The sequence below is a fragment of the Myxine glutinosa genome, chromosome 1 (genome assembly GCF_964187855.1).
Source record: "Myxine glutinosa chromosome 1, kmMyxGlut1.1, whole genome shotgun sequence".
Lineage (NCBI taxonomy): Eukaryota > Metazoa > Chordata > Myxini > Myxiniformes > Myxinidae > Myxine > Myxine glutinosa.
The window spans coordinates 10,242,471-10,268,740 of NC_136261.1; the positions used below are offsets into that span (position 1 = coordinate 10,242,471).

Here is a 26,270-nt window from a genome sequence, read left to right on the forward strand (position 1 = left end):
GAAATTTCCATTTATGTTTATTTAAATTATACAATGGACGACAAAATGTAAATGTTTCATGATATTTGTTATATTATATCACCTTTATCTCTCAATATTGTTGAAATGAAGATCAAATAGCTGTATGTTGAAATATGTTGAAAAAGTCAAAACTTTACATGGGGTGTACTTACTTTTTCACGTGACTGTATACACATACAAAAAAGGGTTGAAACAACAATAATACAAACATAGAAATCTCTCAAACTGCCCCACCTGTCAAATCAATATGTACAGAATACCTTATGTACTGAAGCAGCAGTCACGGTCCATCACTGTTTCTTTCTGTATTCCCTAGCTAGAGTCTCTCACGGCCACTCTTTCGGATACATGGGTGTAACAGATGATTCCTAAGTTAAATGGATTTACTTGACATCCTTCAGCAAATTTAAATGACAGTTATTCAGGTTTCATCATTCAAGTAATGCAAGGTATCATGGGAAATGTATGATTGCAAGATATTTATAACATCCACATGTACGTGTCAGCAGAAGGGACAGCCAGGTTTGAGTACCACGAACAACCTGAGCATCCTATCAGAGTGGTACGCTGCAACCAGTTCCTCTTAATGGAATTGAGTGGACATTCCTGGTTTGGAGAAAGGGATGGGAAAGACAAAGAAAGTCAATATTTAGTATTTGCCCACACCGGCATCAAATAGTTGAGGGATTAGATGAGACGAGGAAAACGATGAAACAAAATTAAAAAAAAAAAGATCTTTGAATTAAACTTGATCATACCCACTTGGTCACGCAACCTTTCAAATAGATAATATTCCCGTCGATGAGCGCAGACATGGAATTTGACATACATGGGTAGAAGTGAGCAGGTCTAACATGCGCGAAGTAGTCACAAGGCACACCTGATGAGTCCTAAGGCTGCGCAGAAGAATGAGAACGTGATTAACTGCCAAATCCAGTCAAATATTTGCACGCACGCCATTAGGCGGGGACCAATGAGCACGGCGGTAAAGGATGTTCATGTGAACTTTGCTCTCTCGAAGCCACGCCCAGCCCAAGCGGCTTAAAGGATGGAACGCAAGAGCATTCACGGCCATTGTGTGCATGCTGCCGACTCGAGAAGATGACTGCCTGCCTGCTCGGGGATTGCATTCACACCTCGCATTCTTCCTTTAAGCCCACACTATCGCTCTGCTGCACTCTTGTGGACATTCCACTGCCCATCCACACCATCCATTACAACCTGGCCTTGGATGTGGAGTTGGCCTTGGATGTCATAGGCAAAGAGTTAGGAAAGGTGGGATGCCAGACTGCATTGAGAGCACGAGATACAGGTAGTGGACAAAAATAAAAAAGAAGCAAACTCCTTCGGTAAATGAGGATCAGCAAGCAAAGGCTTCCACACAAGTGTGGCCTATGTGTTAATTAAGCAAATGACACCCCAGAATGCTTAGGGTCATGTATAAAAATGCTGCACAGGCATGGTTGCCTATAGTTATGCCTAGCATGGCTGCAAGAGGAGATCCCCCCCGCCCCCGCCCCCCCCAAATGCTCCATCCACAGAGCATGTGTGGTCGCCCAATGGTTTGATGAGCATGACACTGACGTTATCTATACAGTACATTCAGAAAGAATTCAGACCCCTTCACTTTTTTCACATTTTGTTATGTTGCAGCCTGATGCTGAAATCGTTTAAATTCATTTTTTCCCTCATCAATCTACACTCAATACCCCATAATGACAAAGAGAAAACAGGGTTTTAGAAAGTTTTGCAAATTTATTAAAAAGAAAAAACTGAAATATCACATTGAGATAAGTATTCAGACCCTTTGCTCTGACACTTGAAATTTAGCTCAGGTGCCTCCCATTTCTCTTGATCATCTTTGAGACGTTTCTACACCTTGATTGGAGTCCACCTGTGGTAAATTCAATTGATTGGACATGATTTGGAAAGGCACACACCTGTCTATATAAGGTCTCACAGCTGACAATGCATATCAGAGCAAAAACCAAGCCATGAGGTCGAAGGCCCTGCATGCAGAGCTCAGAGACAGGATTGTGTCGAGGCACAGATCTGGGGAAGCCTACAAAAAAAAAAAAATTATACTGCATTGAAGGTTCCCACGAGCACAGTGGCCTCCATAATTCTGAAATGGAAGAAGTTTGGAACAACCAGGACTCTTCCTAGAGCTGGCCGCCCGGCCAAACTGAGCAAGCGGGGGAGAAGGGCCTTGGTAAGAGAGGTGACCAAGAACCCGATGGTCACTCTGGCTGAATTCCAATACAAATGGCTGGGTGTTGGTATCTCTCTCACCAAACATGGCACTTCAGCAAATACTCCATAGGACTGACTTCTGTGAACGTTCCCACCTGGATTTCACCTAATGGAAAAACCTCCTTCTGGACTTGGTGATAAACTTTCCTGCAAATGTCTCCTGCTCTTCCTCTGCTCCAATTGGATCATCTGATCAAAAATGGTTGCGAGAGTCAACATCTCTTTTGCAATTGTCAGAGAACTGACTCAATGCGGGTGAGTCTGGCAGATTGGCAGGGACTGCGAGCAGTCATCTCTCTTTAGGATCTTTGGTGACGGAGGTAAAAAATAAAAATTTCTCATATCCATATCTGGATCTTCACCAAAATCGAATCGATTCATTCTCGTCAGACACCCAAACTCTCGACTAAGTTTCATCCGAATTAATCCATAACTTTGAGATATCTTGCTTACAGCCATACATACAGACAGAGAAAAAGACAGAGGTGAAGACACAACGTCTGTCCACCTTCAGTGGCGGAGGTAAAAAAATACACTGTACCAAACTATACAGTCATTGGAAAGCACACTACGACAGATAACTCATTTTCACCCACAAATCAGGGCTCATTCAAGGGCCAGCTTTCCTATCTCTCGTGCCACAAGCAGTGCGTCTGGAGCATTCGCCACAAGTCAATGAAGCAACGCAGAGGGGTGGGTAAGGAAGATATGGTAAACTTGCTGGGGACTAACAAGGGCAGGGAAAGTACCCTTTATAGGTTGGTTGTAGAAACCTCAAACATCACTTTCTGTGTAGAAGGAACAAACATTCAGGTACAATGGAAACTCACCAGATATGTCCTTTCTTGTAAAGATAGAATACGATTCCAGAAATGATCAATAACACAACAATCACCACACAAGGGATTATATATAATATAATCTTCAAAGGATTTCTTCGATCTGCAGATAAATAAATAAAAAAACATTAGTCATCACACCTCAGAATATCAAATTCCAACCTCAACTTTTAAAAGAACAAGACAACAGGCGAATTAACTTTCATACACCTTGACCAGGGTACCAGCACAAATAGATCACTCTCGAAAAAGGACATCACATGATACCTGTGACATCATTATAAGGAATCAAAATATAATTTATAAATCATGTTAGAATATTGTTATGTTTGTGGGGGGTAGGGATACCTTAGTTCAGGTTGAGTGCATAGGTAGTGTGCTCTGACTGCCTTGAAGAAGAGACCTCGATGTATCATAAGTAGGGAATTTGAGCGGACTGAATGTCGGTTAAGCTTGTATATTCATCCCCATCAGAGGGGTGGGGCTTGTTAATTAGCGAGGGATTATGGGTAATTAATCCCCTGTATGTAATTGTCTCTAATATATTCCTTTGTTCCTTTTGACACAGCACCCACAGAGCCAGAATCACAAATTTAATGGTACTAAATAGAAAAACTAACCGGAAACCAGGCATCGAGCACTACCGCTGTCTCTGCAGCCGCTACATCACCACAGGGACAGGCAGGCCGAAAGCCACGCCCTGTAGAGCACAAGATTGGTTAGGTTTGTCGAGCAGAGATGGACTACTATGATGTGGATGGACTACACGCACTGGTTGGATCAGGCAAGGATGACGTGTCAAGATGATGTCAGAGCCTGGAAGATAAAAGAACGCTCTGGCCGACATTTTCCCTCTTGCGCCTTCTCGTTTAGGACTTTATTGGTGAATGGACGCATTTTGGGCTCTCTCCTGGTCTGGCTGTTCGTTCTTGGATTCGGTCGATGATCGTGGCTTTTGGTGGTGTACGTGCGTGGACGATCGCGGATTCATTCCTCTCGGCAACACCGAGTGGTCTGAGTTCGTAGCGCTCCTGCGTAGGCTGGACGATCAGGAGGACAAGCGAATATCGAGGGAACAAAGGTGCACGAGGCCGAGTTCACGCCAACTAGCTGGCGGTTTCCCACGCAGGGACGCGGGCCTGAGACAATTCCTGACAAGATTTGGGAGCCGCTCACAGATAAGTGCCAACCACACCTTTTACTTTTTCTATTATTATTTTATCCTTTGTTTACTGACTGTGTGGGGGTGCTCCAATTAAGGAATTTATTGTTATTTGACCGTGTCTTATTTTGTTACAGGCATTTCTTAATAAAGCCGGCATTTTCTTGTACATTTTAAGCTCGTCTGTTTGAGTCGATTTATTGCAAGTTTGAGGACTGCCGGTGGGATACATGAAGGTAAGCACCCCCCACCCCCCACATGCTCCCTGCGCGTATAACGAAGGTCCGCCATTGAAATGAACACCTCGGAGTATTAAGCTCGTTTGGTCCTCAGTGTCACCCTGCAGTGTTCACCACACAGAGTAGTCACAAGACAATATACTCTTCTAGATGGTGTGCCTCTATGTATGAACATCGATTTGCATGTCAACATAGTCACGTGAAGGGATGCTATATTTTTAATTAATACCAAATGAGATTAGCATGCGGTTCTGCTATTACTCAGTTCGTAGCGGGAGACAAGTGGGGGAGAGAGAGGGAAGCACAACGAAGGTGGGGAACAGGGACATCGGGAGGTCTGTGGAGGAGAGAAGGCTTGGGCAGGGTACATGGGATAAACAAGATGTACAAGGACGTTCAGGAAAGAAAACGGAATTTGAAGAGGTGGGTTTGGGGTGGATTAATGGAGATAGAAAATATCATGCTTTTGGATGGGGGGGGGGGGGGAGGGGAGAGATATGAGATGGTGATGGACAGCTGTTTTGAAGACTTGGATGGAGGAGTGGGAAAAGAGGAATGAAAGAGTGAAGGTGGGAAGGGGGTCTTTATTTTGGCAGTTTCACCAGAAAAGGGTTGCTGGCAGATGTGTGTGTCCTGAAGGAATATTTGCGGGACAGAACACAGACAGAGCTGGGGGAGTTGGCCGGAGAGGAGCTGGTAAAAGACAAATACCACCAACCTACCTGCGGTGAGGGTGAAAGGCCCTCTGAATCAGCGTCATCGCGGGAGATACCAATGATTCTAAAAGCCTTGGTTTCTACAGCGTGAAGCCGGCTGGGTGTGAGGCAGGAGCACCAGCCCAGAGGGGAGAGCAGTACTCCATCAAGATGTGGATGAAAGCTTTGTATGTGGTGAGAAGCTCAGAAGTGCCAAGGAAGGACTTCACAAGACGGTGGATGGTCAGTCAGCGACTGCCTTTGGAGGCCAGTTTGGAAATGTGGTTTTCCTAGGGAAGATCATGGCAGATAGTGAGACCCAAAAGCTTGAGTGACAGAACTTACTCGAGAGGATTGTTGAGAAAGTAGAAAGTAGATGAGAAAGTTTTCCAGATGGTCGTTTTGGAGAGACATAGTGAGAGTGTGAGATTTGTCAAGATTGAAAGACATGTTCCACTTGTTTGACCAGTCTGATTTTAGCCAGGTCTGCAGAGAGTGAAGAGGCTGCTGCCTGCCGATCTGCAGGTTGAGATATGGAGCAGTAAATAATTGAGTCATCAGCAAAGAGATGGAGAGGATTTTCCAGAGAGTCGGAGAGATCATTAATGAAGTCCAGAAGAAGCACAGGGCCCAGAACACTGCCTTGAGGAACTCCAACCTGGACAGGGATGGGAGATTAGTATTCCATTCAGGGCCACACCACACGTTGACTGTGACCGGAGAGGAAGTCCGCAAGCCATGCATAGTGGTTACCATGGATACCATAAGAGGAGAGTTTGGTGAGCAGGGAGGAGTGCCAGGCCATATCGAAGGCACGAGATATGTCAAGGGAGACGGCTCTAATTTCCTGTTTGGCGTTGAGGACTTCCATGCATTGTTGAGACAGCGGAATCAGCATGTGCAGAGTAGTGACCTGTTCTGAACCCAAATTGATGATCAGAGATCAAGCAAATTGGAGGAGAGGAAGGATTTAATATCAGAAGTGATGATGGATTCCATGACCTTGAGAAAAAGAGGTAGAAGAGAACAGAGAGGGTGTGATAGAGCTGCAGGGCATGATTTTAGTACACGTGGGCCGATTATGTCTGGTACAGTTACAGAAGCAGACTCTAGGTTTGACAGCAAACTTTCCACTTTGTTGGGAGGAAAGGACACAGAGTCCAGGAGCATCTGGATAAGTTGGGTACAGAGAGCAATGGGTTAGGGACACAAGATTTTGAGGTAAACACAGAGTTGAGGCATTCAGCTTTTTCACGTGCAGTGTCAGCTATGTAGCCGTTTGAGGTAAGGGAGGGGATGGAGGAGGAACAAACACCAGAAACGTTTTTTTTTGTTTTTTTTTTGTATACTGAATCGAGGCTCGTGAAAGAGCTAACATTTATTTCACAAACAAATCAACCAGACAAACAAAATATATAAAAAGAGGGAGCAGAAGACAAGATGGGGAGAGAAGGGGAAGCACACAAACAACATTTGAGAGCAGGGAGAAGTGAGGGAGGGAGAGGGCTTGGGGGGAGGTGGCCTGGGAAGGGGTGGGGGGCGGGAGGGTGTGGGAGAGGTATAAAACACAAGGACACCAAGGACTTCCAGGACAGAAGTTGGTATTTCAAAAAAAGTGTAGGATTTGGGGTGAAATTAGCGGGGGTAGAAAAGATCAAGGTTTTGGATGGGGGAAGATAAGAGATGGTGGTGATTTGACCAGATGCCACCAGGATTTGGAGGAGAGAGATAGGTTTGAGAGTTCAGTCTTGAGTGTCAAGAGATATTGTTTCCTGGCTCTCCTGAGGGTAGACACACACTTGTTCCAAGCTTTGTGAAAGGAACCGAGATTACCTTCAGGTGGATTTGCCTTCCAGGAGGTGAAAGCAAGTTGTTTCAGGGCAACTGTCTCGCCACAAGATTCAGTGTACCATGGACGGGAGGAATAGTATGACAACAAAAGACGAGATGGGATAAATCTGTGCATGAGAGAGAGCAATTCACTTTGGAAGAATTCCCAGGATTGGTTGATGTCAGAGGCAGTATAGATGGAAGACCAGTCCAGATGATTGATGGCTGCTTGAGGACCATACCAGTCGCCCTGATTGAAATGCAAGACTAGTCGACGCTGATAAGGCTCTCTGAGAATGGCCAGAGATGTCCACTAAAACAAGCATATAGTCAGATGAACCTATTGGAGCAGAACAGCAGATATTTGAAGGGAAATTGGTCATAATCAAATCCAGAAGAGATGATGTTCTGTTGACTGAGATCCGGGTTGGGAAGTTGACAGATTGTGTCAGTCCCAATGAGTCACAAAAGTCCTTTGCTGAGGTGCCATGGCAGGTGAGAGGTGCCCACACCTGGTCAACTAGCATGACAGTTGAAGTTGCCACATATGAGGAAGTGAGAGTTGGGATGAGTGGATAGATGTTGGTTCATGTTGTCAGAGCGTGATGTATATTGAGTCTTCACCGTTTGGTGGACGGTACAAAATACATATGAACAAGAGGTGGGAGCGGAGGGCAAGCCATATCCAGAGGAGAGGGCAGTGCAGGGAGAGCGAGGAAGAGTTTTTGATAAAAAGAGCAACCCCACCGCCAGGGCGAGGCTCAAGTATATCATACCAGAGGAGGGAGTAACCAGGGAGAGATACGAAAGAGTCAGAGACGTCTTGAAAGAGGAAGGTTTCTGTTAGGCAGATTATGTCTGGTTTGTCAGTTGCACCCTATATGAAGAGATATGTCAGATTAAAGCGTAGGCTCCAGATGTTTGAGATCCGCATCGTTAAGGAAGTGGGAGGGCAGGGGGCATTGGGTACAACAGAGGTGAAGGGATGGGGGTGGGGGGGTAAGACGAGGGAGGAGAGGGTTGGTATGGAGAGCTGTTGACAGTGTGCAGGAGATTGCAGAAGAGCAAGGAGAGAAGTCAAGATGAGGGTAAGGAGGACGGAAAGCTAGGTGATGATGGGATGATGCACAGTGAGGAGTAATATCAGAAGGGGCAGAGGGAAGTAGAAGATTGGAGGCGGTGGAGGAATGAGTTGGAGAAGAGGGTTTTTTGAAAAAGCAGTGGCAGGAAGGGTTATGTTATTATCTTCTGTGGGGTATATAGATTACAGTAGATCTAGGCTCGGACCTCAAAAATGTTTGAGGTGTGTTCAGTTAACAGGTTTTCACCTCCCACTCTCAGCAATAAACCTTTTGTTCATAAAAACCTGTGCGTGATCATTCAACGTACAGGACTTTATCATCAAGTGTGACAGAATTGGCTTTTCTAAAAATCCAACAACGGGCTCATTGGGAAACGTGTGTCGGGGTAAAAATGGATAATTGTCATATCAGGACCAATCAGAGACAGCCATGACCAGGAGCATAATGGTTAAATGCATCATGTGATCAAGTTGAGGCCAGGGGTAATATGCTTACTTGGGTAGGGTCGGCTGAGAGCAATTTCACAGTTGCTGGGCAGAACTGCTTCTCTGTGCTGAGCTGGCAAAAGCATGTTGTTGTTGTTGTTGTTGTTGTGTGTGTTTTTTTTTTTTTTTTTTTTTTTTTTTTTTTTTTTTTTTTTTTTTTTTTTTTTTTTTTTTTTTTTTTTTTTTTTTTTTTTTTTTTTTTTTTTTTTTTTTTTTTTTTTTTTTTTTTTTTTTTTTTTTTTTTTTTTTTTTTTTTGTATACAAGATCGAGGCTCGTGAAAGAGCGAACATTAATCACACAGAAAGACAAACAGACACATAAAACAAATAACATCGGGAGCGGTAGACAAGATGGGGAGAGAGGGGGAAGGACACAAACACAACATTTGACAGCAGGGACCGAGAGACATGGAGACATCGAGAGATCTGTGGGAGGGAGAGGGCTTTGGGGGGGAGGCATGTGAAGGGGGGGAGGCATGTGAAGGGGGGGGGGTGGGAGAGGTATAAACATATGGACACTGCCAGGATTTCCAGGAAATAAGTTGGAATTTCAAACAAGGTGGATCTGGGGTGAATTAGTGGGGGTAGAAAAGATCAAGGTTATGGATGGGGGAAGATAAGAGATGGTGGTGAACAGCTGTTTTAAAGACCTGGAGGGAGGAGAGGGATTGAAGGGAGTGTGGGAGTTTGTTCCACAGGCGGGAGAAAAGAGGAATGAAAGAGTGAAGGTGAGCAGAGAGCCGAGATTTCGGCAGTTTAACCATCAGAGGGTTGCTGGCAGATCTTGTGCGACCTGTAGGAATATTTGGGGGACAGAGCACAGAGAGAGCTGGGGGAGCAAGGCCGGAGAGGAGTCGGTAGAAGACAGAAAGACCACCTACCTGCCTGCGGTGAGTGAGTGAAAGGCCCTCAGAGATAGCTTCATCGCGGGAGATTCCAATGATTTTGAAAGCTTTGGATTCAACAGCGTGAAGCCGAGCCAGGTGTGAGGCAGGAGCACCAGCCCATAGGGGAGAACAGTATTCCATAGAGCTGCGGATGAAAGCCTTGTATGTGGTGAGGAGCTCAGGTGTGCCGAGGAAGGATGTTTTACTTGTAGTTTGACCTTGTGCAAAAATGTGAAGCCAAGAGTCCATTATATCAGCATTCCTGTGTTCTTATCTTGTGCTCCATTTTGCACTTTAGCCTTCCTTTGTCAAAATCAACTTGGGTATATATTGAATGCCATCTTGAGTGGAATTCAGAGATCTGCTTGCCTGGTGTCAAACATTTCTCTCCGTACGTACGTAATTAATAAATGGTCCTTTGTCAACAAAGTGAAAGTTGTCTGTTATTTTGATACAGGACAACTCCCACACGTGTGTTGGCTTCCAAGTGCCAACCTGTAGCGCGTTTCCGGAATGACCACTTCTCTTTTGAAGGGGTGTTGGCGTCGTTCAAAAATAACGCAACACAATTTTTTTTTTTTTTTTTTTTTTAGGGAAGAGCGTATGTGCTTGATTAGAACTTATTAATAATCCAACACTCAACCCAAACAAAGGCAATGGAAATCTGACAACAAAGCTGGACAGTGTAAATCAGCAGAGGCCTTTATCGGCCTAACGTGCTCGGCCCACCAGGAAACAAGATGGCGGCCATACAATTTAATCTCAGCACTATGATGGGTGGAGTCAAGTGACAGATGGGGGTGTGATCTGGCAGCTGTCAGACCAATGGATGCAGATTTCAAAAATCGCCCCCCCCCCACTCCTCCTCCTCCTCCTCCTCTTCTTTATTCCTCTTTTGAAGGGGTGTTGGGGTTGTTCAAAAATTACGCAACACAATTTTTTTTTTTTTTTTTTTTTTAGGGAAGAGCGTATGTGCTTGATTAGAACTTAATAATAATCCAACACTCAACCCAAACAAAGGCAATGGAAAATCTGACAACAAAGCTGGACAGTGTAAATCAGCAGAGGCCTTTATCGGCCTCAAGTGCTAGGCCCACCAGGAAACAAGATGGCGGCCATACAATTTAATCTCGGCACTATAATGGGTGGAGTCAAGTGACAGATGGGGGTGTGATCTGGCAGCTGTCAGACCAATGGGTGCAGATTTCAAAAATCGACCCCCCCCTCCCCCCAACTAGAACAACAACAGCAACACGAAGCTCTCGTAGACAAATGTCCAACAAAAAAAAAAAAGAACACTGCTCACCAGGTGACACAGATAATGTCATGGTCTTCTCCATTGGCATCTTTCCCTGGACATCATAACTACATGTGTATGTTCCATTGTCCCATCCGTGCACGGGGTTAATCATTATGGACCCATCTTTTTTCCCACTTGATTCCATGAACGTGATCCGGGTCTCAGATATGTAGTCTTTACCTGTTGAACGTTCAGCTATTATTTTTCCAGATGATTTATTTGACCATTTAATGCTGTTGACCACACGGTCACCAGCATAACTGCAGGTCAACACAGCTTTGCCCTCAGAATACACAGTTACATTTTGGTCTGCAGTTATCGGATCGGATCCCCCTACGGTTGGGAGATGGACACAGAGAAAAAGAGCACTTTGGAATTAAAAAGAAAGATGACAATGCAGAGCCTCACAGGTATATTTGACTGTATACATATACTGACCAGAATAAACTGTCAAACAAACACACAAACAAACAAACAAACACAAAGAAACAACATGCATTTTAAGGCCATTTTCCCTGCTTGAGCGGGGGTTAGCCTTGCGGTCCCCATGACAGTCTTCTCCATTTTGCCCTATTTTCTGCATCTCTCCTTGTTAACCCCCTTGCCCGCATTTCTTCTTCCATCATCTTAAGCCAAGTCTTTCTCGGTCTTCCCCATCCTCTACTTCCTTCTACATTCATTTCCATCACTCTTCTCAACCAGTCACTTTCATCCTTCCTCAACACATGACCAAACCATCTCAACCTGTTTCTCTTCACAGCATCAATCACAGGCTCTATTCCCATCATCTTTCGCAATTCATCATTTGTCTTCCTCTCTCTCAACGATACTCCGCAAATCCATCGAACCATTCGCATTTCCACCCTTTCCAGCCTTCGTTGCTGCTCTACGTTCATTACCCATGTCTCGCTCCCATAAATCATAACACTTCTCACACATGCAGCATACACCTTTCCCTTCAGCTTCAACGACACTCCCCTCCGCACCAGCACGCCCCTCAGTTCCCGAAACTTCTTCCATGCACATCTCACTCAAGCAACCGTTGCCGAGTCTGATCCACCTTCTCCATTCAGCATGTCTCCGAAGTAGCAAAATGTTTTCACACCTTCCAGCTTCACGCCGTCTCCAAGATCCAACTCAACATTTCCTCCATCTGCAGCTCCCTCTGTGCACACCTTACATTTGAATGTAGCTGCCACACTGGTTAATGACCCTCTCAGACCAATGCATTTTTGATGAACCTACTCAGCACACATTGTACATTGAATGGAGTTCACTCCGACATCCTTCCTGCACACAGCACATGGCCACTTCCCAGTTCTTTCCACCTCAACACATGCTTTACCACTTGCCATCACCTTTGTCTTTCCGATATTCACCTTCAGACCTTTTGTCGCCATACATTCCTTCCACTTGTTCATCTTTTCCTTGAGTCCATCCATACTTTCTGCAATCAACACCAGATCATCTGCATACAACAACTCCCACGGTAAACCCTCCTTTACGTTCTGAGCCAGCACCTCCATCACAGCTACAAATAGTAGTCGACTTAGTACCGACCCCTGATGCACTCCCACCTTCACCTCAAACTCACCACTGTTCCCGTCCTTCATCCTCACAGCTGTGCGCGCTCTTTTGTACATTGCCATCACTGCACTACTCTGATCAACCATTCCTCCACTCCTAACTTCCTCAATGCCCATGTCAATACTTCGCGTGGAACCCTATCGAATGCTTTCTACAGATCACCAAACCCAAGAAAAAACTTCTTCCTCTTCTCCATGTACTTCTCCTGCAACTGCCTCACAATAAAGAGCGCGTCTGTCGTTCCTCTTCCTGGCATAAATACAAACTGTATTTCGTCGATCTTCACCTTCTTCCTTATCCTCCTCTCCAACACCCATTCCAATACCTACATTCCATGCTCCAATAACTTTATCGCTTTATTTATGGCTTTATTGCCTTCAAACACAACACACACACACACACACACACACACACACACACACACACACACACACACACACACACACACACACACACACACACACACACACACACACACACACACACACACACACACACACACACACACACACACACACACTGTCCTAGAAAACACATTGAACAATGAATCATAATAATCAACGATTGAAAACAAGGAAGTAACACTCACGACCTGACGATTCATTCCATCGAGCGTGAACATAGAAAACAAAGCTTTGCGACTGGATGTAGTACAGACATACAAAAAAAAAAAAGGCATTGCTAATTGAGGCATCATTACCCAGAAACTGTGGTCTAAACAATGCAGAAATCAAGAAAATTATCTCAATGATTAATTGTAAAGATCTTGCAATCTGAAGAGAACCAAAATTGTGCCAGTGAAAATTGGAGCAACTGGAATGATGAAGAAAAACCTTATGGAGATCTTAAAACCCATCCCTGGTAATATTACTACAAACAAACTGCAGATGGAAGCTGTCCGATGCTCGGCGACGATCCTGAAAAGATCCCTCAGAACAAAGCTTCGACACGGAGTAATCCTTGTACACAAATACCGTAGACTTTTGCTGAACAATTAGTAATGAAATACCGATACTACGTTATCCCCCACCCCTCCACCCATTAAACTCCTATAATATTCCCGCAACATTATCACACAAGCAGGCAATGAACCAAAAGAGGGTGTGGAGCGGGCGTCAAACCAAAAGAGGGCGCGTAGCGGGTGTCAAAGCAAAAAGGAAGGTGCGGAGCAGGCATTGAACAAAAAGACCAAACTCGATAGTGTAACAGTTACAGAGTCTAAGTCTGCAAGGTTGGCGGTTCAAACCCCATGCGTGCCATACAAAATATATATCGTTACATTTATGGAAGGTAGGCAATGAAATACCTTAGTCCAGGGAGAAGTGTATACATTACATGCTCCGCATGTCGTGTAAGAACACCTTGATGTAAATAAGTCAGCTCCGTGTGTTCGCGCAAGTGTATGTTTGTCTCCATGGCGAGGGGTGCAGCTATGCTAATTGGTTAGGGGATAAGGAATAATTCCCTGCATGTATATTGCCTCTGTGGTTTTCCCTTTGTTCCTTATGACACATGCAACACCAGCCATGCATTCCACACCTAAATTAAATAATGTAACCGCTGACCGGACTCAGCCATTCAAACACGACCACTGACGCCACCAGCCAAGTCATCACAAGGGCCGGCAAGAAGAGCCGTGAGGCCCTGCCCCGAGAGGTGATGATTGGTCGTGGTTGTGGAGCGATGCGATGGGACTGATTGGAGCATGCACGGACGTCATCAGGGAACGTTCGAGACCGAGGAGTAAAAAGGGCACGTCCCGCCATTTTCCCTCTCTTGGTATGGACATTCGTAGCGAACAGTCACAGCTCTCTTGGTCCTAGCTTTGATCGCAGGCAGTCGCACATTTCTCTCTTGGTTCGTGGCTGGCATAAGGAGCGGTTGCAAGTTTACTCGATCCTGGGTTCATGACAGGCGGTGGCAGCTTATTATTTGTTCTCTCTTGTCCTGGTCACATTTTCGCTCTCCCTGTTCTGGGCTGCGGGAAAGGCCGACGCATCCTTCTTTTGTCCCTCCTTGGTGCTGGCTTTGTGACAGCTGCGCTTGGTGCCGTGTGCCCCTGAGAGAAATATCGGGACTCGGTGCAGCCGAGCAGGAAGGAGCGAGGGCGTTCGATTCACGTCTGCGGCTGACGGGTGAATGGACTTGGCGCCAATGGGCATTTTCTCATGCAGGGACGCTGGATCTTCGACAGCCCCGGGCGGTCAAGGACACCAGAACGGAATAGCAGGCAAACACCACACACATTTCTTAATCCCTGTCTGTTTTACGAGTCCGTATGGGCGCCCAATTAGGAATTAGAGTTTACCGCACATTCTTGTTATCCTGGCATTTATTTTATTAAACCCTTTATTTGTTGAATTGCAATTCCTTGTCTTGTCCATTTATTTTTTGGAGGAGTCGGATAGCCCCGTGCCACGTCCGTCCGTCTAGGTAAGCTCGCTGCCCTCCACTCCACCCTCGCGCTTATGAAAGGCACTACCTAGGAGGTGCACCACCTTATAAAAGGCACCTACTTTGGGTATGCCTAAGAGTTAAAGCTCGATTGGTCATCGGTCACCCAGGGGTGTTAATCCCGATTATATATATATATAGTGTGTGTGTGTGTGTGTGTGTGTGTGTGTGTGTGTGTGTGTGTGTGTGTGTGTGTGTGTGTGTGTGTGTGTGTGTGTGTGTGTGTGTATATATATATATATATATATATATATATATATATATATATACAGTATATATATAAATTTTTAAAAAATAATAATAATAATAATAAAATAAAGAAATAAACTTTTTTTAAATGGCACGCGCTGCTTCCTTACTTAACGTTCAGTAGTTAAAAGGACAAGAGCACAGACAATCCCCATAGGTTGGCATCTATGGGGAGGACGACAATTATCCTTAAAATACCCCGCTGAGTGCGGTGAGAAAAACCAGCTCCATTGTTGAGATGACGTTGGTACCGAGGGTACCCCAGGGTGTGATTGCACTTCCACCAAGCTCAGAGGCTATGTTTGCCTCATCTAGCAGTCTTGCTTTCTGTTGCAGATGTTAGTCTGTATGACATATGTCATATGTCATTATGACATATGTCATATGTCATTATGACATATGTCATATGACATATGTCATATGACATACAGACTAACATCTGCAACAGAAAGCAAGACTGCTAGATGAGGCAAACATACAGTGTATGTCCACATGCGTGTGAGAGTGTGGCGGGGCATCTCCAATATGAAGCTTCATTATTGTTTGAAAAAAAATTTAATCAAAGGGCGGCACAGAATAGAAGCCGAGGGGAAGAGGGCGTGGGCGGTCGCTGAGGCGAAAGTCAAAGTGGGGCTGATGCTGCGAAAGTCGACGCAGGTGGGGGGAGGGAGGGAGGGGTGGAGAGGCGGGAAGATGCTGAAGTGAAAGACTGTACGGCTTGGAGATTGGGGGGGGGGGGGGAAGACGCTGCAGAGAAAATGCTGAAACAATGAACACCGTTGAAAAGTGAATGCGAAAGCAAAATGAAACGGAAAACTAAATACTGCATTGGAGTCATCAGAAGAAACAAGCTTACAAGCGTTACGCCTAGGTCCCCCGTCGGTGACGTGATGCGAGTTGACAAAGTGGAAGACGCAAGGTGGCCATCTTGGATTTTGACTTGGCGACCCAATTTTCAATGGCGTTCTCCCTTATGCGTAGATACACCCACACACCAGATTAGAAGTTAGTAGTTCGTTTATTTTTCAAGATATTTCGCTCACAAGGTTCAGACATATATATGGTGGCGGCCATCTTGGATTTTGACGTGGCGACCCAATTTTCAATAGCGTTCTTCCCTATGCCGAGGTACACCCACACCAGATTAGAAGTTGGTACTTCGCTTATTTTTCAAGATATTGTTACGGTTTTCACGCGACCCTCCTTCCCTTACCAAGGGGAGATTAAGCCCCTTGTTCTTTTCTGGGTCGTCGCAACCGCGACACTCGAGTCCCCACTCCCGGGCAGACGCAGGGCAGGGTTTCGGGACAATTCTCGCACGTACCTAAGTACCTACGCCGCCGTGGAAGCGGGGATTAAGCCTCGCACGAACCACGCGTAATTTGAGTACGTCCGAGCGGATGGCGTACCACGTGGTCCGTGCAGTTACCGTTAGTATTGGGACCCGATTTGAGCGACAATTCATACCACGCTTAGTCAGTAGATGGAAATGATGGGAACGATCAAATAGAAGGAAGAACACAGGTTTATTTACAACTATACAAGGCGAAGAGACACAGAGCAGGCACTTCAGCAGTCTTAGCTTATTTTCCCAGACAACAGGCCTGTTCACACTCACAGGGGGAATGAAGGAAGGAAATGTTCATGCGCTGAACGCGCCGGCTCCGTTGTTCAGGAACAGTTCGCCCGGCGTGGCCCTCTGCGGTCACAGCACGTCCCTCAATGAAGGCAGGCAGGCAGGCGGGAGGGATCCTTGCGGCATGCATCTCGAAGAAAGGCAGGCAGGCGAATATGCACGTCTCTCGCCCGGCTCGGCGGTTCCTCACAGCGCGATTAATCAACGGCGCGCTTTCACCCTCGTAACTCAACAGAGGATCTGCCTCAAGCTCAACAGAGCGTTTAACTTGTAACTCAATTCAACACCGCACACTCTCAGAACTGTTCAACAGAGGACCCCGGCTCATAACTTGTTCAAGCACCTCTCCCCTCAAAAACTGAGGTGGGGGCTTTGCGCAAAGGGTTATATTGCCACGCCCTTAACCCGCATTGAATGTTCCAAAACCACGCCTTTTGACGCAGTGCTAAGCCACTCCCTTCGAGCCCTGATTGGTGGCTTGTGCTTACCGGTCACTCCCACTTCTCCTGCCCCGCCTTCCTTCGGCCTTGATCGACTTGTTCAGGCCGACCTCGTGGGGTTTCGTGCCAAAAACCAAAGCAGCGAGGCAGCATAAAGCATTGGAAGGAGACCTAACTCTCATTATTCTACTCAACGCAAACTAAACATAGGAAAGGTCTACGCTTACACTTACTAAGAAATAACTGATCTTAAACGAGGCTACATGTTGTAGTGTGACTAACTATGAGGGGGAAATTAACCTTTTATTGCAAAAACACAAAACCGCAACAATATTCTGCTCACAAGGTTCAGACATACATGGCGGTGGCCATCTTGGATTTTGACGTGGCGACCCAATTTTCAATAGTGTTCTTCCTTATGCCTAGACACCCACACACCAGATTAGACGTTGGTACTTCGCTTATTTTTCAAGATATTCCGCTCAAAAGGTTCAGACATACATGGCGGTGGCCATCTTGGATTTTGACGTGGCGACCCAATTTTCAATAGCGTTCTTCCTTATGCCTAGATACACCCACACACCAGATTAGAAGTTGGTACTTCGCTTATTTTTCAAGATATTCCGCTCACAAGGTTCAGACATACATGGCGTCATACATACATGGCGGCGGCCATCTTGGATTTTGACGTGGGTTGCACCCACACACCAAATTAGAATTCGGTCCTTCGCTTACGCACGCCCACCCAGACGGCCGGACACACAGAGGGAGGGGAAAACCATAGTCCCTCTTTCGCTCCGCGGTGCGACGGGGGACAATAAAGAGCAAAGATGTAGCCATCAGGAGGAACCTGGATACGATTCGGGTTTCAGCTGCTACTCCTCGACTCTCAAACCCATCCATGCGCAAGCAAGTGAACCTATCAGAAAAGTTTAGGGAAGAATTCACTTCTCCTAAGACAGATATATAAAGAAAGAGAGAAATAAAGAAGACGCAAGAATTAGAATGGATAAAGAGAAATATGAAAAAGTAAAAATAAATGTGAAAGGAACAAGTCAGGAGACGATGGTTCATGAGCGAGCGGTATTCAATGACAAAGGTCAAACCCAACATTGAAAATATATAAATAGGAATGTATTATCTGCTATGAGACTAGTTAGCTACACAATACCGAAAATTTGGTTTGATTCAGACAACTTTGAAATTTTGACCTTTGTGACCTTGAAATGTCAAAACGAAGGTCACTGACCTTGAAATGAGATAGAAAATTATGTATAAATAATCAGTTATGAGGTTAGCTACACAATACCGAAAATTCGGTTAGATTCCAACAACTTTGAAACTTTGACCTTTGTGACCTTCAAAGGTCAAAGGTCGAGGATTCTGAAATTTGTTGGAAAACTTGTATTTCATGATGTATGTGATAATATAAGATCATGTACGACATTTCACCCTATCAGGAAGCGAACAATGTAATAAAACCATCAAAAATAGACTTTTCTAAATTTCATGACCTGGTGACCATGACCTTGGGGCGAAAATGAAAAATAGAGCTCCGTGGGGCTAGACACACGACATTGGCCGAACGAAATATCGAAACCCCTATCAGATTCCACCAAACCCCTCAGAGAAGATGTAGCTTGAAATTGATTACCCCCTAAAAAGACATCTTATTCGGGCGTGGCACCGCTCACAATGGGCGCAAAACACCCACTCTATGCAGGACACAACTAGATCATCATATCAACCTCCCACCCAAGTTTCATCAAGATCGGATATCATATCATCGGGTAGTTATGTTGCGGACTAGCGGGGCGGATATGTGACTGTGTGGTGCACTTCTGGAAAGAAGCATGAAAATTTGCACATGGGGGTTTTTGAGTATGCCGATTTCAAAAATGGCAGGAACCACGATGTCACTCCAACGTTTCCCGCCAAAAATGCAAAATTCAAAATGGCCACCACAAAACACATTTTGCCCATAAATCAGCTATAAGTGCCCCGATTACCATGATGTTGGTGTCTATGCATATGCTTTTAGGTCAAGGAACTTGGTAGAACAGTTGTGAAATATCATTGTGAAAACTTAAAAATAATGCTAATAACATTAATTTGTCACATCAATGTAAGTGCTCTGATTACAATTGATCATGGTATCTATACATCTGTTTTTCAGGTCAAGCAATCAAATGGTGTGTCAAACATTCTGTTGAAACAGTAATTTATCTCTGTCAGTATCTCATATTTTCAGATTTGCTTGCTTATTTATTTTCTGTTACACTGTCCTGAACAGAAGCACAACTGTGTACACTGGAGATTTGCTGACACACTTGCATCTTTTTGTACAAGACTTTTTGCAGCCACATTTCAACAGTTCCTGACAAGCTTTGGCTGCTTCTGGAAGAGTGGTCCAGCATGGAGTCCATGGTGAATCAATCAATCAAGGTCGGTGCGAAGCGAATGCCGAGGCGAAAGTCGGTGCGAAGCGAACGACGAGGCGAAAGTCGGTGCGAAGCGAATGCCGAGGTGAAAGTCGGTGCGAAGCGAATGCCGAGGCGAAAGTCGGTGCGACGCGAATGCCGAGAAGAAAGTCGGTGCGTAGCGAATGCCGAGGCGAAAGTCGGTGCGACGCGAATGCCGAGAAGAAAGTCGGTGCGAAGCGAATGCCGATGGCGAAAGTCGGTGCGAAGCGAATGCCGATGGCGAAAGTCGGTGCGAAGCGAATGCCGAGGCGAAAGTCGGTGCGTAGCGAATGCCGGGGCGAAAGTCGGTGTGAAGCGAATGCCGAGGCAAAAGTCGGTGTGAAGCGAATGCCGAGGCGAAAGTCGGTGCGTAGCGAATGCCGAGGCGAAAGTCGGTGCGAAGCGAATGCCGAGGCGAAAGTCGGTGCGACGCGAATGCCGAGAAGAAAGTCGGTGCGTAGCGAATGCCGAGGCGAAAGTTTGTGCGAAGCGAATGCCGAGGCGAAAGTCGGTGCGATGCGAATGCCGAGGCGAAAGTCAGTGCGAAGCGAATGCCGAGCCGAAAGTCGGTGTGAAGCGAATGCCGAGGCATAGGTCGGTGCGACACAGGTAAATATTATTCCATCGTGTTTGGAAAAACTGGGAAATTGGAAAAAAAAAAATTGGAAAAACAATATAGCCTATTTTACTCCAGGGGGTCCCAGGATTACCCACCCAAAATTTTGTTGCGATCGGTTCAGCCGTTTTTGTGGTACCTGGGAACAGAGACGGATCACCTACGCCTACAGCTATTATAATATAGACTAGTGGGGTCACCCGTGGGAATCCCACGGGCATGGACGTGTGACATTTGGACATCTTCATTTAGTTGCTGCAAATTCAGTTTTACAAAATGGTTACAGGCAATTTATCAGATCCACAAATGATGTAATCTACACAATATATTTACTTCTGATAACATGTGAATGCATGTGCGTGCACATGCACACGCACACATCTTTCTCTTTTCATCATCTTTTCATCCATACTTTCTCAACAATCCTCTCCAAGAAGTTCTGTCGCTCAAGCTTTTGGGTCTCACTATCTGCCATGATCTTTCGTGAGAAAACCACATTTCCAAGCTGGCCTCCAAAGCCAGTCGCCAACTGGGCATCCTCCGTCGTGCGAAGTCCTTCCTTGGTACACCTGAGCTCCTCACCACATACAAGGCTTTCATCCGCAGCTCAATGGAATACTGCTCTCCCTCTGGGCTGGTGCTCCTGCCTCACACCGAGCTCGGCTTCACGCTGTTGAAACCAAAGCTTTCAGAATCATTGGAATCTCCCACGATGAAGCTATCTCCGAAGGCCTTTCACTCACTCACCGCAGGCAGGTTGGTGGTCTTTCTGTCTTCTACCGACTCCTCTCTGGCCTTGCTCCCCCAGCCCTGTCTGTGCTCTGTCCCCCAAATATTCCTGCAGGTCACACAAGATCTGCCAGCAACCCTCCTATGGTTAAACTGCCGAAATCTAGGCTCTCTGCTCACCTTCACTCTTTCATTCCCCTTTTCTCCCGCCTCTGGAACAAACTCCCCCACTCCCTTCAATCCCACTCCTCCCTCAAGGTCTTTAAAACAGCTGTTCACCACCATCTCTTATCTTCCCACCTTCCAAAACCTTAATCTTTTCTACCCTCTCTAATTCACCCCAGATACACTTTTCTGAAATTCCAACTTATTTCCTGGAAGTCCTTGCAGTGTCCATGTTTTATACCTCTTCCACCTCCACCCCCCCCCCACCCCCCACAGTTCTGTCGATGTCCCTGATCTCAAATGTGTTTGTGTCCTTTCCCCCTCTCTCCCCATCTTGTCTACCGCTCCCCTTATTTTGTGTTTTATGTGTCGGTTTGACTTTATGTGATTAATGTTAGCTCTTTCACGAGCCTCGATCTTGTATACAAAAAACAAAACTGAGTAAGCCACACCCCCGGACAGACGGATCAACTACGGCTATTATAATATGTAGTGGGGTCACCCGTGGGAATCCCACGGGCATGGACGTACGTGACATTTCGACATATGCGGTTAGATGCTGCACCTGCACATTCAGTTTCACAATACACACACACCTCGTTTTTTCATTTGTTCCTCACAATTCTCACACACACACACACACACACACACACACACACACACACACACACACACACACACACACACACACACACACACACACACACACACACACACACACACACACACACACACACACACACACACACACACGGTTGTAGTAAAATATATATAAAAGAAGGAATATTTAAATGATAATTAATGTTCAGTTTGTTATTTTCCCTGTAAATACGTCACGCCGTTCGTCATAACCGCACGCTGCGTGACGGCTCCGACACCACACCGCCGCACACTCACTTAAGCAAAGCCACAGGTAATTTCGCCTATCATGACTGAACCTTATCCACCACCATGTTTTATAATTTGATAAATAACTCGAGTGAAGATCTGAAAAGAGAAAGAGCTCAAAAAACCATCACAACCGGGCACGTGACACGCGGTTCTCGTACTGTACTTGAAGCGATCTGACGGACTCCGTTACACCGACTGATACTCGTTAAATGAGATTCGACGCAACAAGTACCGCGGTACTCACTGCAAAGGAGAATCGCACAGATTGAAAGGACGATGAATGTACTGTACGCGGGACGCGACTCCATTTGGATTAGAATACAACGTCTTCGCGCTGAAGCAACAAAGGCCAGATATGTATCTCTTCCAACGACTTCCTCACATTGGTAATTGGTTGGGCGGATCCGGCACTTCCTCTTCCTCTCTCGTGCCCATGGATCATAAAGCTCCTCCCTTTCCACGCCTTATCCTGTAATAAGCTCCTCCCTTTCCACGTCTTATCCTGCAATAAGCTCCTCCCTTTCCATGCCTTGTCCTGTTATAAGCTCCTCCCTTTCCATGCCTTGTCCTGTAATAAGCTCCTCCCTTTCCACGCCTTATCCTGTAATAAGCTCCTCCCTTTCCATGCCTTATCCTGTTATAAGCTCCTCCCTTTCCACGCCTTATCCTGTAATAAGCTCCTCCCTTTCCACGCCTTATCCTGTAATAAGCTCCTCCCTTTCCATGCCTTATCCTGTAATAAGCTCCTTCCTTTCCACGCCTTGTCCTGTAATAAGCTCCTCCCTTTCCACGCCTTATCCTGTAATAACATCCTCCCTTTCCATGCCTTATCCTGTAATAAGCTCCTTCCTTTCCATGCCTTGTCCTGTAATAACCTCCTCCCTTTCCACGCTTTATCCTGTAATAACATCCTCCCTTTCCATGCCTTGTCCTGTAATAAGCCCCTCCCTTTCCACACCTTATCCTGTAATAAGCTCCTCCCTTTCCATGCCTTATCCTGTAATAAGCTCCTTCCTTTCCACGCCTTGTCCTGTAATAAGCTCCTCCCTTTCCACGCCTTATCCTGTAATAAGCTCCTTCGTTTCCACGCCTTGTCCTGTAATAAGCCCCTCCCTTTCCACGCCTTATCCTGTAATAAGCTCCTCCCTTTCCATGCCTTATCCTGTAATAAGCTCCTTCCTTTCCACGCCTTGTCCTGTAATAAGCTCCTCCCTTTCCACGCCTTGTCCTGTAATAAGATCCTCTTGTTGTGTTTTTTTTTTGTTTTTTTTGTATACAGAGTCGAGGCTCGTGAAAGAGCTAACATTTATCAAACAAACAAATCAAACAAACAAGCAAACAAAGTATATAAAAAGGGGAGCAGTCGACAAGATAGGGAGAGAAGGGGAGGAAGCACACAAACGCAACATTTGAGAGCAGGGACATTGGGAGATGTGTGGGAGGGAGAGGGCCTGGGGGGAGGCAGGATAGGTATAAAACGCAAAGATACCAAGGACTTCCAGGAAAGAAGACAAAAGTCACCTCAAAAAGGTGGATTTGGGGTGAAATTAGCGGGGGTAGAAAAGATCAAGGTTTTGGATTGGGGAAGATAAGAGATGGTGGTGAACAGCGGTTTTAAAGACCTGGAGGGGGGAGTGGGATTGAAGAGAGTATGGGAGTTTGTTCCAGAGGTGGGAGAAAAGAGGAATGAAGGAGTGAAGGTGAGCAGAGAGTCTTGATTTTGGCAGTTTAACCATAAGAGGGTTGCAGGCAGATCTTGTGCGACCTGTAGGAATATTTGGGGGACAGAGCCCAGAGAGAGCTGGGGGAGCAAGGCCGGAGAGGAGTCGGTAGAAGACGGAAAGACCACCAACCTGCCTGCGGTGAGTAAGTGAAAGGCCCTCGGAGATAGCGTCATCGCGGGAGATTCCAATGATTCTGAACGCTTTGGTTTCAACAGCGTGAAGACGAGCTGGGTGTGAGGCAGGAGCAACAGCCCAGAGGGGAGAGCAGTATTCCATTGAGCTGCGGATGAAAGCCTTGTATGTGGTGAGGAGTTCAGGTGTGCCAAGGAAGGACTTCGCACGAGGGAGGATGCCCAGTCAGCGACTGGCTTTGGAGGCCAGCTTGGAAATGTGGTTTTCCCAGGAAAGATCATGGCAGATAGTGAGACCCAAAAGCTTGAGTGACAGACTTCTTGGAGAGGATTATTCAGAAAGTTGATGGGAGGGTTGTCCAGTCTGTCTTTTCGGAGAGACATCGTAGGAGTGTGAGATTTGTCAGGATTGAAAGACATGTTCCACTTGTTTGCCCAGTCTGTGATATTGTCCAGGTCTGCAGAGAGTGAGGAGGCTGCAGACTGCCAATCTGAGGGATGAGGAATGGAGCGGCAGAGAGTGGAGTCATCAGCAAAGAGAGAGAGAGGATTTTCAAGGGAGTCAGAGAGATCATTGATGAAGACCAGAAAAAGCACAGGGCCCAGAACTCTGCCTTGGGGAACTCCAGCCTGAACAGGAAGAGGAGATGAGAGAAACCCATTCAGGACCACACGTTGACTACGACGAAAGAGGAAGTCCGCCAGCCATGCGTGGAGATTTCCATGGATACCAAAGGAGGAGAGTTTGGTGAGCAGAGCGGGGTGCCAGACCGTATCGAAGGCACGTGATATGTCGAGGGAGACAGCTCTAATTTCCTGTTTGGCATTGAGGACCTCCATCCATTGTTGAGACAGCAGAAGCAGCATGTCCAGAGTAGAGTGACCTGGTCTGAAACCAAATTGATGATCAGAGATCAAGCCATTGGAGAAGAGGAAAGATTTCATATCCGAAGCAATGATGGATTCCATGACTTTGCTGATAATTGGGAGAAGGCTGATTGGTCTGTAGTTGCTAGTATCTGTTCTTGCACCTTTTTTGTGCAAAGCGGTGATGTTGGCTGATTTCCAAGCAGATGGCAGTTGACCTTGAGCAAAAGAGAGGGTGAAGAGAACAGAGAGAGGGAGTGAAAGAGCAGAAGAACAGGATTTTAGGACCCGTGGGCTGATGCCGTCAGGTCCAGTTGCAGAATCAGAGTCGAGGGTTGACAGAAACTTTTCCACCTTGTCAGGAGGAAAGGACACGGAGTCCAGGAGCAGCTGGGTATGACTGGGTACGGTGGGTACAGAGAGGGATGGGTTTGGGACAAAAGATTTGGAGGCGAACACAGAGTTGACGCATTCAGCTTTTTCACGTGCGGAGTCAGCTGTGTAGCCGTTTGAGGTGAGGGAGGGGATGAAGGGGGAACAAACACCAGAAACAGATTTGACCAGACGCCACCAGGATTTGGAAGAGGGAGACAGATAAGAGAGTTCGGTCTTGAGAACGGAGAGATATTGTTTCCTGGCTCTCCTGAGGGTGGACACACACTTGTTTCGGGCTTTCTGAAAGGAAATGAGATTTCCGTCCGTTGGATTTGCTTTCCAGGAGACGAAGGCAAGTTGTTTCTGGGCAACAGCCTCACCACAAGATTCCGTGTACCATGGATGGGAGAAGGGTATGACAACTGAAGACGAGATGGGATAAATCTGTGCATGAGAGAGAGCAATTTACTTTGGAAGAATTCCCAGGATGAGTTGATGTCAGAGGTGGTAGATATTGGAGACCAGTCCAGATGATTGATGGCTGCTTGAAGACCGTGCCAGTTGGCCTGAGTGAAATGCCAGACTCGTCGACGCTGAGCAGGCTCCCTGAGAATGGTCAGAGAGATGTCCACTTTAAAAGCACATGATCAGATGAGCCGATTGGAGCAGAAGAAGAGCAGCAGACATTTTCAGGGAAGTTAGTCATAACCAAGTCCAGAAGAGAAGATGCTCCGTTGACTGAGATCCGTGTCGGGAAATTGACAGATTGTGTCAGTCCCAGTGAGTCGCAGATGTCCTTTGCTGAGGAGCCATGGCTGGTGAGAGAGGTACCCACACCCAGCCAACTGGCATGGTGACAATTGATATCACCACATATGAGGAAGAGAGAGTTCGGATGAGTAGACAGAAGTTGGTCCATATTATCAGACAGCGAGATGTAGATGGAGTCATCACTGTTTGGTGGATGGTACAACACACATATGAACAAGAGGTGGGAGCGAAGGGGAAGCCATAGCCAGAGGTATTCCTGGGGGTGAGGTGGAGAGAGTGCAGTGCAGGGCGTGTGAGGAAGAGAGTTTTTGATAAAGATAGCAACCCCACCTCCAGGACGAGGCTCAGGTCTATCATACCGGAGGAGGGAGTAACCCGGG

The 26,270-nt window shown here is 46.2% G+C and overlaps 2 long non-coding RNA genes across 2 annotated transcripts in view; one reads left to right on the forward strand and one right to left on the reverse strand.

Moving 5' to 3' along the window:
• LOC137421274 (uncharacterized) lies at positions 1–22,406 on the reverse strand. The gene is made up of 4 exons (XR_010983290.1): positions 22,267–22,406; positions 10,800–11,126; positions 3,105–3,216; positions 1–627 (listed from the first exon to the last, which is right to left on the reverse strand). It is a non-coding gene; the product is annotated as an uncharacterized LOC137421274 (long non-coding RNA).
• LOC137421279 (uncharacterized) overlaps positions 22,143–26,270 on the forward strand; it is a 26,215-nt gene continuing 22,087 nt past the window's right edge. Inside the window, exon 1 of the long non-coding RNA XR_010983296.2 lies at positions 22,143–22,408. This is a non-coding gene — a long non-coding RNA (uncharacterized LOC137421279). The remainder of the gene's footprint in view (positions 22,409–26,270) is intronic.